The following is a 12,532-nucleotide window of genomic DNA, read 5'->3' as shown; positions in this document are numbered from 1 at the left end:
AAGATGATTCAGAAAACATCGGGCCTGTTTAAATCGAAGATTTAAACACGATTCTTCAGAATCCAATAAATGGATGAAACGTGGACATCTCGTACCGTACGTTCCGATTTTGGTAATTTTGGTTGGTGATTGGTTGGTCGCTGGAAGCATCAAAGCTAGGAAGGTTAAGTAGTGCTCCATTTTCTTCTGACGTTTGGGGCATGAGCACTGACTCTTGTCCTAGCCTTTTATGACTTATGGATATAGCACCATTACTCGCTTTCTGAAAAGAGAAGAGCGAAAGGAAAAGGAGAAGGACAAAGGGAAAAGGATTATGTGAAATCTATGAACATAAACAATATATTTGATTTGAAATATACAATATAGAAATGCAGAACGTCGTGGTGGTCGTTATCAAGTCACAAAAAGTAACAAGGACTAAAATGTGATCCTTTGATAACTGGAAAATCCTGATGTTTTGGACTAGCGGTCTAGCGGAAATTCAATTTATGATTTTGTTGACTTCGGACCATTGCGAGGCATCACTTTGACATAGACGTTACTAATAATAAATCTTTTATTAAAAGTTGTAATCACAAGGAGCAAAAACGCACTATTTTCAATTTCCGTTCAATCTTGGCTCGTTGCCAAAATTAAACCCCGTGCCAAAAACGAACGGTTTTGTGATTTTGTTGCTAAAATCGAACCGTGCCTAAATCAAACGACTACTGTACAAATATTTAAATTAAATAAATGGTAATCTCTCCCCAGATTCTGCAGTTGTTTGTGACCATTCAACACTATTGACAGGATGAAATTGCATTGCGCTACTGGTAGTTTCATGATCCACCTTTCTTGCTTGAATCAGGATGATATCCACCTAGTACTATTAAACAGAATTAACATGTTGCCTCTCCTTGAATACATCCCGATTCCTAGTGATTCCTTTTCTTCAGGGAGAATTTCCTGCAGTCCTGTATCTGTTATCTTTTTGTAGTTTTCAGATTTTGATCATCCAGATCAGGTTCAGCTAATATGAACTATCACTAAAAGAGTCCCCAAGATCAGCCCTTGTGGTTCGATTCTCTGTGAAGTCGTCGCAAACGAAATAACGTCGGGGGTTCGGAGCTGCTGCCCTCTAAAGCTCTGAAAAACTTCATTACACGGGTTTTGTTGAGAGTCACGGAAAGACAGCCCCAAACTTGAATAACTTTAGAAATCACTATCAGATTGGTTTCTTATACCGTTTTAAAAATATGCAGAAATCGTTTCTCTGAAGAAAAAAAAATCACAGCAAAGAAAATGCATGTCAAACTTGTTCAAAGGCAGAGCCTACTCCCCAATTTTTCCCACTGCCATCGCAACCCCATTTATGCAAAAACTCAAATTCGTTTATTGAAGTTAGAAGGCCCATGTTTTGAACTTCTATCAACGTTATCACTAAGCAGTTGGCATAAAAATCCGGCAATGCTTGTAAGTTAACCTCTGCGCTTTCTTCGTTGATAGTAATTGGAGGATGCCATTTTTCATTGCATCGAGAATATCATGATACGATGGAGAAATATCGACATGATGGTGTTTCGCTACTGATTTGATCAAACGATACTGCGCTCTACTGAGATCTGCTTCAATGGTCATTGAAACTCCTTCAGCAGGGTAAAGTTTTTCCGGTGCCAGTGAGGACTTTCACAAATAATCTGCGCCAATTTTCTTTACGCAAATGCTCCGTTCTTTGTATTTTGGTACGATCTGTTGCTAGTTCAAAAGCAACAGCAGGACGACCAACCGTTTGGGAACAGTTACCAAATGATTAATTAATGTTTACCTTTTGCAAATCCACGGATTTTTCCAAAATTTCAAAAGTTTCTGTCCCGCTTAGCCATTCAGCGTTTTGTTCCATGAAAAAGGACAGGTTTTGGTGACATTTCTTCCATTTCCGGTACATTTTTGCGGAAAATCTAAAGGTCTCTCGTCGTGTATGCTTGATTTGTTTGTCATTTTCCTCAAATGAAACACGATTCTCAATTTGATTTATGACATTTGCATACAGATGATGCCTTTGTTCCTCTCTGCTGCAGTCCGTTTTTTACCGAATGACTTCAAAGAGTTGACGCCTGCACGCCACAAAATGGTTCATGATGCACTGTAAAAATTGAATTATGGTGAATGCTTAGTTTAATTATTTTAATTTATTTTTAGACTTACGTTGTGTATCTCGAAAACGAAACAAATCCTTTAATGGACAGAAGAAGACAAACACGTGTTCGGTTCACCAGTGTAAACAAAGCGGTCACAAGATACGTCTCCTTTGAAGTGCATGCTTGACAAGTGATGTGCTTACACTCAAATAAATCAGATCAAAAAAGCTTAAAAAGTATGCAGATTCTCGCTTCACCTTATTGACTCCGAGCCATGATTACTTCGGCAATAGTCATGCATGATTCATTCGATATGATATGATCAGTGTATGCAATATTGTTGGTAAGCGGTGAATAACATCCATGACTTCATATGCACCGGATCAGATTATTAGCAAGTATTAGAAACTAGAACCGTCACAGATCGTTTCTATATATGTTTACAAACATTTTGGTATGAAGCTCTTTGCGGAACAAGGTGGTGCATTGTTTGTACAGCTATTTTAATCCAAATATCTATATATTTTCATTAACTCATTTTCCAATGCACGTTTTCACTCAAATCGACTCAACAAATATATTGTAAAAAATAGAAAACCTAGATCTACATATTAAAAAAAATGGTTTGATATTTTGATGATTATCGTTACCGTACAGCGTTTTAAACCCACATAATCGATGACGCTTTAAACTAGGTCATTCAAAAATCCGCATCAATTCATACTTTCAACAGGTTTACTAAGTATAATCGGGTGTAAAACATTAAAAAAAACATGAAATCTGATCAATCTGATGCTAAAGAAACATGTTTTGCAGGTTATGCGATGATTGGAACCTTGTTTTTTTTTTTAAATTGTGTTTCCGCCAGCTTTTTTAAAATATGGACCACTGTGCCTCGATTGAATCAGTACTGTAGCTTTTTATTTTAATTTGATTTGATACTGGTTTGTTATTGTGAGGCTCAAATACTGTATTATTAATTAGATAAACCAATTCATTTACTTTGTTATTACTGAGTTATATAGGTTTTTGGATATTATGTTTGATATTTTACCTCTTATATCGATCAAACCTATAGCAAAACCAGCTCTTCATATTTCCTATTTTTAATATCATAATTTGCTATTGGTTTGAAATTTTCTTTTACTCGGGTTCAACTTTGCAATCTTGAAAACATTTCAAAGTTGAGCATTTCATATATCTTTGCTATCTTTGCAACTTGAAAACTTCTTATGTTCCCTAATCTTAGACATTTTTTAAAGCCTACTTACTTTACCAATCAGGCTAAAGCCTTGATGTCCCCAGATGTCCGACGAAGTCGTCTCCACTCTATTCGATCCATGACCACACTTCGCCAGCCACGTAGTCTACAAAGGGTCTGCAGGTCGCCTTCTACTTGGTCGATCCACCTGCGTGCCTCTTCTTCCAGTTGGATCGCTTTCGAGAACTATTTTCACTGGGTCGTCGTGCGGCATTCATACGACAACCCACCGTAGTCGCCCATTTTTTTGCAATGTGGACGATGGATGGTTCGCTCAGCAGATGGTGCATTTCGTGGTTCATTCGCCTCCTCCACGTTTTGTCATCCTTCTGCACTCCACCGTAGATGGTACGCAACACCTTCCATTCGAAAACGGTCCTCCACGAGCATAGTCCAAGTTTCATGGCCGTAAAGGGCCACCGGTCTAATCAGCGTCTTGTAGATTGTCAACTTCGTGCGGCGGCTAATTTTATTCGACCGGAGCGTCCTCCGGAGTCCAAAGTAGGCACGATTCCCTTCCATAATGCGTCTTTGAATTTCTCTGCTGGTATCATTTTCGGCGGTCACCAGTGAGCCCAAATACATGAACTCGTCGACCACCTCGATTTCATCACCGTCAATCTGAACTCGGGGTTGGAGGCTAACATTGTCCTCCCTAGAACCCCGTCCAATCCGCTAGCTACATTTGTCTGGTTCGTACAGATTTCAGAATAAAATGTATGGACGATTGTGTACACGGAGGGAGGAGGGTTTGAAATCTGTCAAAGACTGTCTACGTTGTTTATGAACAGCCCCTAACAATGAAACGAACGGTACGAGATGTCAAATTTTCTAAAGCATCGTGTTTAAATCTTAGATTTAAACAGGCCTGATATTTCTGAACCATCTTGCCCCCTTAAATAGTGCACAGTGGGCCTAACCGTTTTCACATCTGTGGTGTGTAAGATATTTCAAATAGACAAGGAAGAACGGAGGTATATCTATAATTTCCCAGGATGCTTTAAAGAACTGTCTGTGTTGGTGTTAGATTGTATTACATTAGATAGAACACAGACTGTGAAATATCTTTAGTGTATTGTTTAAACATCTTGTTGAAATTCTTAACCCCAGTCATACGTCTTGACATATGATTCGCTCCTTTTTGAATAATCATTCTTTTCTTAAAATCCCCTTCAAAATATCTCTTCTCAATACTCATCACTTTTTCCTAGCGCAATTACCCTGTCATTCGAAGCAATTTCATAATTTTTGATCCCTTCTTCTCGGGCACGCTCACCCCTTTCAAACTGCCATCCACCGTCACCACCGTCGTTGACCAAAATAATGTTGGGAAAGGTCAAGTTCACATTCCCATACCCATCTGTACGTTCGGAGAGATTTTAAATGATTCCTCCTTCCTGTGCCGAAATCCTCCACCGCTAGAAAAGGTGTTGAACCGGGAAAAATATGGAAACATTATGCAAAGTCCAGTGCGAGGTATCCGGCCGGGAGCCAAAACGTTCATTCGTTGGCCGTGCTTCGAAACTAATTATTTTGTAAGCACCTGTGAGCTTATCGCTTAGCGCGAGCGTAGATTCGTAATTATAATTTATAAATTTTTAAGCAATCTGAACGTTATGGAAACGAAGACACAACCCTTATTTCGCATCTTCTTCATAGGTAATGACATTTTTTTTTTCTTGAGAGCAAAGTTGGAGGCTGTGATTTTCCTCTTCGTTCATTTCGCTGCCGTAAAGTGGAAAACTGATTGCCTCTGTTGGTCGCGTTAATGTTTTCCTAATGCAATTAGACGTTAATTAATCACAATTCATTACTCAGGGCGCGCAGTTGAAGACGATCGACCCGGGGCTATTTAGTCCAGGGGCACTTTGGAACTGGGTGGAAGGATTTTGACGGAATGGATTTGCATACATTTCTTGGACTACGCCTTCACACAATTCTGCTACAATCTTACCGTTTTAAATTCAAATCAAACCTGGTTTTTAAATTTTAAAATGAGCTCCACAAGAATCTACAGTAGCACTCGTTAAGATTCCGAGCATTCAGCAAATTCACAAAAGCTATTTACTCATTCTACTTGTTTGAATCGAAAACAAGCGCGCAGAGCAAGATATTTCACAATTATAAATGACTTTTCACTTATCTGCAAAACAGAAGCAGAAATTCTACTGAAGCCAACAGACAAAAGCAGCCAAACTTTAACTCTTTCATTCGTGAATTTTTAATTTGCGTTCAACTTTCTGTTCCAAAAATCCCCTCCCCACCCGTCTTCCTCACTCCATTCCTAGCAGCTTTTTCGAAACACTTTCTCGGTTTCAATTTTGGGACTAGAGCGCTCATTCTTCATGCTCTGGCGCAGTTGCTGTCGTCCTAATGAAAAATAATCGATTGAATTTCTCAAAAATTATATTTACATAAGCTCCGCGGAGCACTCGGTCCTATTTCGCTCCAGGGTTGGACCGTCCGTCTTTTGGTAGAACTCATCGACTGGTGTGTTCCACCCGACGAAACAGACGTCTTGGAAGCAGCAGCAGCACCGAGCGTTGGGAGTTTTCCAAAAAACGGATCTCCCCTCCCCACCCGGCAACATTGCCAGCAATAAAAGCCCAAAGCGAACCAGAGTCACGATTCTTCACTTGAAGCTACGCAGGAAACGGAAAGACGAATCCCGGAGCTAGGTTGGAGCTGGGGGGAGCAGTAGAAAGGGAATTCTCTTTTTGTTGAACACGAGAAATGATAACAGCTTGATGAGAAACGATGGAAACTATTTCTGAATAAATCTCCTTCTCCTGCCTCGACCCGATTTGACAGCCGTAGCCTGGGTGGGAGGTTGAGATGGGTGGTTGCCAGACCCTTTTTTGGGTAAGTTTTAAAGTTGTTTGTTGTATAGTAAAATTGTTTCATTATGGGGTGAGGACGGGTGCCTTCGTGTTGAAGTATCGTTTAGATTGTTCGAGCTGTTTCACTTGAACGATCGATGAAACGTTGTGGGATGGGACGAGGGGGAAGGTATGTGATGGTTCTATATAAGGAGGAAAGGAGCGCACATGTCAGAGCGCATGTCTTCATAAATTTTCATTTTTCTTAGAGTAGAAGACAGCAGCACCTTTGCTTTTCTCTCCAGAGGGTCTCCTGTGTGTCGAGATAAACGATGTGAAGAAATTTTTTCCTTCGTCTTATGTGATATGCCTTGTTCGGGTGTCATGTACGTGTATACGTATTTGGTTGTATGCATAGGTTGAAAGTATTAAAATTCTGTTAAAATTCAAAGCGTGAAGTGTGTAAAGAGCTCTACCTTCAAAACTATGGAATTTTTAAAGATTTTTAGATAAATAGCAAACTTAAATTAACCAATGTAATCGGTTTGTTTGGTTAAGTAAATAAAAGTTTGATTATCCTTAAACAAATTTAAAGTAAATTTAATCCAAATAATTTATTGAAACTTCATCGATATCGATTGAAATAGTGTTAGTTAAGTTAATCGGGATCTGGGAAAGTATCAACTGTAGTTCAAAATCTTTTATGGTAAGCAGCAGCACGTTTTGCAAAGTCTCAAGATTTAGTATTGATAGTGTAAACAGATATAATACACCCGCTTTTTAGAAAATGCGACTATATTTTTACCGTTTTTAATTAAATTAATGGAACAATTGCACATATCCGTTGCTTCGGGTTTTGACATTATTTTCTCTTTTGGTTCCTGAAGAACGCGGGGCAAAATGTCCCAGCTATCATAAATTATGCCACAGAATTAGGCAGTATGTTCTATACTAAAATTATAGTATGCTTCATGATAAATAGTAAGCCCTAAAGCATCAATATAGGATGTCTCACAATACACAATGATTATGGTGCTAATGAAAATGGTTATCTTCCTTTCATACTGGTGAGTAGTCTATCAATGGTTGCTTTACAGTACTTTTATTAAAACTTCAAAGTTACAGCATTCGATTTCGAGCGAAATCTTGAACCTTCCTCTTGGTGGAGCCCATCAGCGCCCGCACAGTGGTAGCGGACACGGAATCAGCGCATTTTTTCCATTTTTCCCGCATTTTCTGGATGTCCTTGACTGCCCCGCCGCTTCGTCGAAGTCGCTGCTTTGAAATTGCGCAGTATTTTTCGATTGATCGAAATTCCGGGAAATTCGGAGGATTCATTAGCTTGATGACAAAATCGATCTTGTTGGCAGCATACCACTCCAGAACCACCTTGGAGTAGTGGCAGCTGACCAAGTCGGCCAAATCGCCCCTATACTTGCGTCGAGAATGTGAGGAATGGTTCCGTTTTCAGGCCACAACTGCCTATCGCTTGCCAAATCATGGCCTTCTTCGCAAACTTGTCGGTCAACACGAACTTGAATCTTCCAGTCGCGATGTAAAACTTTTGACAGGGAAGCTGCTTAAACTCGAGTTTGACGGATGTTTCGTCATCGATCAAAGTGCAGCCCTTGTGTTTCGTCAAAACACGGTCTTACAAGAGCGTTGCACGCTTTTTGGCCACGGAATTCTGCTTCATGTGCCGGTTCGGATGTTTACTGGCTTTGTACGACTTGTATCCTTCCTGGCAAGGATGTTCCGCACCGTTTAAAAGTTGGCGTTGTACCTTCTGGCCACATCTCGGATCGAAAGACCGGGGATGGCTTTAACGCACCTCTACACGGGAATTGCGGCGTGCGAGGGGCGTATCGATTTACTTTTAGTCAGCCTTTAGAGACAACTTCTTCGGACAGCAGAGGACATCAAGGTCTTAGCATAGAGGTAACTCTAAGACCAGAAGGTTTCGAAGAAACGTGCTCAACTTTTTGGCTCAGTTCTGGTACTCTCTTTGGTCCCAAGCTAATCGATGCACCCCTCGAAACATAGGAAAATTCAACAAACCCCTTATTTTATTTGTCAAATTTTCATAGCGAATCAAAACAAACATAGCGTAGTACTAGAATTTCGACTATAATGGGGAACGTTAATCGATTTGCTTGGGACCAATAGGCTAGTCAAGTAGTGAGCCAATTTAAAATCGTTAGTTTCCACCGGTTGGTCTTAGCCTGATTGTTAAGGTAAGTTAGGGACATGTTTTCAAGATTCATGACTTGGAAGGATAATTGAGATTCCCTGTATAAGAATTTTCTTTGAAAGCCTGAGAAAAATCTCAAAATTGTGTGATTTCGGAAATAGATTTAGTCCGATTTAGGATCTCCCTTGGCTCAGTCGGTAAAGGCGCAGCTTTAAAGCAAGACCATGCTGGAGGTAACTGGGTTTGATTTACGGTCTGGTATAGGCATTTTTCGGGTTGAAAAATGTCTTGGCTTTCCTGGGCACACTGAAAATAAAATTTTGTTAATACAACGAAATAACTAGTTTATTCTACGAATGGTGTTATCTGCAACAAAATAGATTTGTACATCTTATGAAGTTAGTTTCGTTAAAAATGCCACAATCAGAAATGATTTTTTTTTCGTATTGAGTTTGAAATATTCGTATACTCAAAATAGAATATTCGTGCATTGTACGAAGATAATTCAAAGGGCAATGCAAATTTCCTTATTAAATTTAATTGTGTTTATGGTTACCGTTACATGTATGAAGGCATTTCGTTCAATCACGATTTTAGTTTATATTTTAAATTAATTAAATCAATAATGTTAGCCCTCCACAATGATTTATGAGGAAAAAAGAACACTAGTACCAAAGGGTCAAGGGTAATCAATTCACTTAGGAGGCAGCCAGTCTCCATTTTATTTCGTGGAGAATGATTTCCCTGAATGATTTACCAGATATAAAGGCCATGCGCTATTGAAATCCCATCTCCAATGTTAATTTGACGATTATATCTTCATGAACGGCTGTCAAACAAACTCATCAGCATCATTCTCAGCAACAAAAACAGCATAAAAGTAGAATAACAGCAGCAACATAAAGCATTCCAACACACAAAACTTAACCCGAGTAGCACACTTTCATCACAATAAGTTACAACAACTTGTTTATGACTGAAATAAGTCGTATATAAGTTTCTAAAACTGATTTGTGACAAGCGTGCTACTAGGGAACGCATTACGGTCATCAGCAACAGGAGCTATACAAATATGAACGGACACTAGAAGACGAGAAAAGCAGCAGTTTGCAGGTCAGTTCGTTTACTGTACGAATAAGGCGTAATATTAGCATTTTGTCTGATGGCAGGCAATAGAAATATTTCGTAAAATTTACGAATGATATGATTTATCTATGAAACGCATTTTTATGAAACGAGCGTAAGAGAATTTACGAAAAAATATTTTCAGTGCATAAAGTATGATGGTACTTGCAGACAATTATATTAACGCATAAATGGTACAAGCTCAGAAAGCTCTCAATCAACAACTGTGAAACTGCTCAAATAACAGTGAAGACCGGTGTTAAGTCTCAGTTGGGACGTCATTTAAAGCCAAAAAGAAAAATACGTCAAAATGTCTGATTTCTCTATTTAATTTCCTAAATCAAAGAATTTTGGAATTTCTCTCTGACTTTCAAAAAAATTTATTCAAATCACAGATAATTTTTTGATTGATATTTTTGAAACATTGAAATGTTCTCGAAATTTCGATACCGTAACATTTTCAGGATTCAAAACTTAAACAAAATCACTGGATGAAAGGAAATTTGTCATTATCTCTCATTGTATTATATACCAGCATTATTTGATATAACAACAACGTCAAATAAAATTAGTTAGAATAATTATCCATTTATTGTTCCAGTTTCTCAAACCATAAATAAGTTTAAATGATACGAGTTATTTTTTTTTTCCTTTGATTTGTTTTCCGTTGAACATTTTTTCCTTACTGAATACCAATGCTACCGACAGGAGACAGCTCTCACACCTGGACCCTACCTAAATATCGACCCATCAAACTCATGCACGGGGGAATATATTTTATGCCTCAGAAAATTCCAGTGGTGTCGACAAGCATAGGAAAATTCATTCACTCGCGCGAGTGCCACAGAATCAAAATAGCCATCCTTACCTACAAACCGATTGCCGAACGAGTGTAAATTCTTCCAACCAAGTGACTCTGCAGGACGACTCAGAATTGACAGCAGTAGAAGGAAAGAAGGATAAACTGAAAGGCAGCAGAAAAATTTTCTCTACCAAAGGAGAACCAGATTGAATGCGTAAGATCCGAATGCTAACGATTTAAATAGCCGAGTCAGATAATTTTTGGCTCACTGATTTAAATCAGTTGAATTGGCCACAGCAATTTTACGATATTTGCTTGACGCTTATGTTTATGTGTTACAGTATAACCGTTTTATCTATATTAACAGCAATTTAAATGTGTCAATGTATGTTTAAAGCTAGCAAATTAAAAGTGATTCTTTCTGCAAAATTCTCGTTCAGCTCACTCAGCAGAATGCAATCTTTAAAGGCTCAGCATGGCAAAAATAATAAAAGAAAAATCATCCACACTACTACACTCAAAATCATTCATGTTACGCTCAGCTGTCTGTTTTGCTCAACTCTGCGTTCATCGAAGAAAATAGAAGCAACGCGAATACGAACGAAATCAGTGCGGCTCGCACAAGCTGCTGTTCGTTTCTGATGTTGTATGCGTGTGAGTGAGTAGTAAATGCAAAATGAATCGATTTTTCCCATGCTTGGGTGCCGACTGGGAATGAACTCAGGCCCTTTGAAGTGAGAGGCAGTCACGCTTACTACTACACCGCCGGCGCCACTTAATACGAGTTCATGGCATAAGGTGAAATTGATCTAGTGAGTAAATAAAAGTTCAAAAGTGGCTTTCTCTGAAACATCACTTCAGATTGGAAAATGCTGTTGTGCGAAATAGTAAAAGGATAACATCGACGATAGCTTTTTGCAATCTGAGGTGATGTTATAAAAATTTCAGTTACTCACTAGGTAACTTTCACCTTAAGCTTATCAAGTGAACATTTTAATGAACCGTTACTGTCAATCCGGATTTAACCCAACCAACAATTTGCTGTGATTCTAAGTTGAATAAATTATTATTTGGCTGAAGAAGCTTTCAATGTTTGTTGGGAACCGTCTTATCTAGAAGTTCAGGTAGGAGTCAGCATAATTTTACAGTCTCCAACTCCTCAGTTCGATAAATTTCTCCGAATCCGACTCCAACTCCTTAAACTCAACTTCTCAAATCCGACTTCACGACTCCAACTCCACAGCCCTTAATTTAAGAAACATAACGAAAATATCTGTTCAATTTTTGCTTTATAATGGAAGCATTTAAAAACATATTCTAGTGCTGACTGGACATTTTCTGGATTGTTTTTAGATGCATTCAGTGGAAACTTATGAATTTTGCGTGTATTTCATAGTCTTAAATATTAAAAGGAGGCCTCCCTTATGAACATTAAGTGGACCACCCTAGTGAAATATCACGTGTAAGATGTTAGTGATGGTCAACAATGATACACAAGTAGTTTGGAAATAGTTGTGAACAGCTTTAGAAGCCAATTTATCGATGTTCCACATCCCGCCTCCCACTAACAAAAAAAATCGAAGTCCCAGTTTAAAAACTCCAACTTTGAAGATTTTGCGTCACACTTCTTAAATCATGTCTGATTGCCCAAATTTTGCACATGGTCTTTTTTCGAGGTAATAAAATTTTTGTATATATTCTGTTTTGAAAATTCGGGGGTCACTTTTTCCTCTTTTCCTCCTCCATTCATTGGCACCCTAACATTTCAATTTTTCTGATTTTTTATAGCGTTTATGAGTGATAGTTACACAGTATAACCACCTGTAAAGCAATAAAAGCATTTTTTTACACAATCTTATTCGTACACACAGTTTCATCGTAGAAAATTATTCACGGCTCGTATTTTTAATGATAAAAATGACATTAATTATTGTAGGGTAGAGAACTGCTTCGGCCTAAGCGCCCATTTTGGGTCTAATAAGCAGACAACATCAAATAAATCCATGATTTCGGTGTTAACAGGTAAATTATACGTTTGGTACGATACTTTAGCTCAAATGCTACCGAACGAAGTCAATAAGAACGCGTGATATGAATGTTTGTACCCAATATCCTCATATACAAATGAAGCGCTCCGACTGAATTAATCTTAATCTTCATCCGATAGGCCGAAGTGAATTCATTGGCGTTTCCATGGCGCTACAATGCGTTAGGCCG

Source organism: Ochlerotatus camptorhynchus, unplaced genomic scaffold, assembly GCF_037179485.1.
Source record: "Ochlerotatus camptorhynchus isolate MF236.1 unplaced genomic scaffold, CSIRO-AGI_Acam_v1.1 ptg000443l, whole genome shotgun sequence".
NCBI classification, from domain to species: Eukaryota; Metazoa; Arthropoda; class Insecta; order Diptera; family Culicidae; genus Ochlerotatus; species Ochlerotatus camptorhynchus.
Note: the sequence above shows the minus strand (reverse complement) of the source record.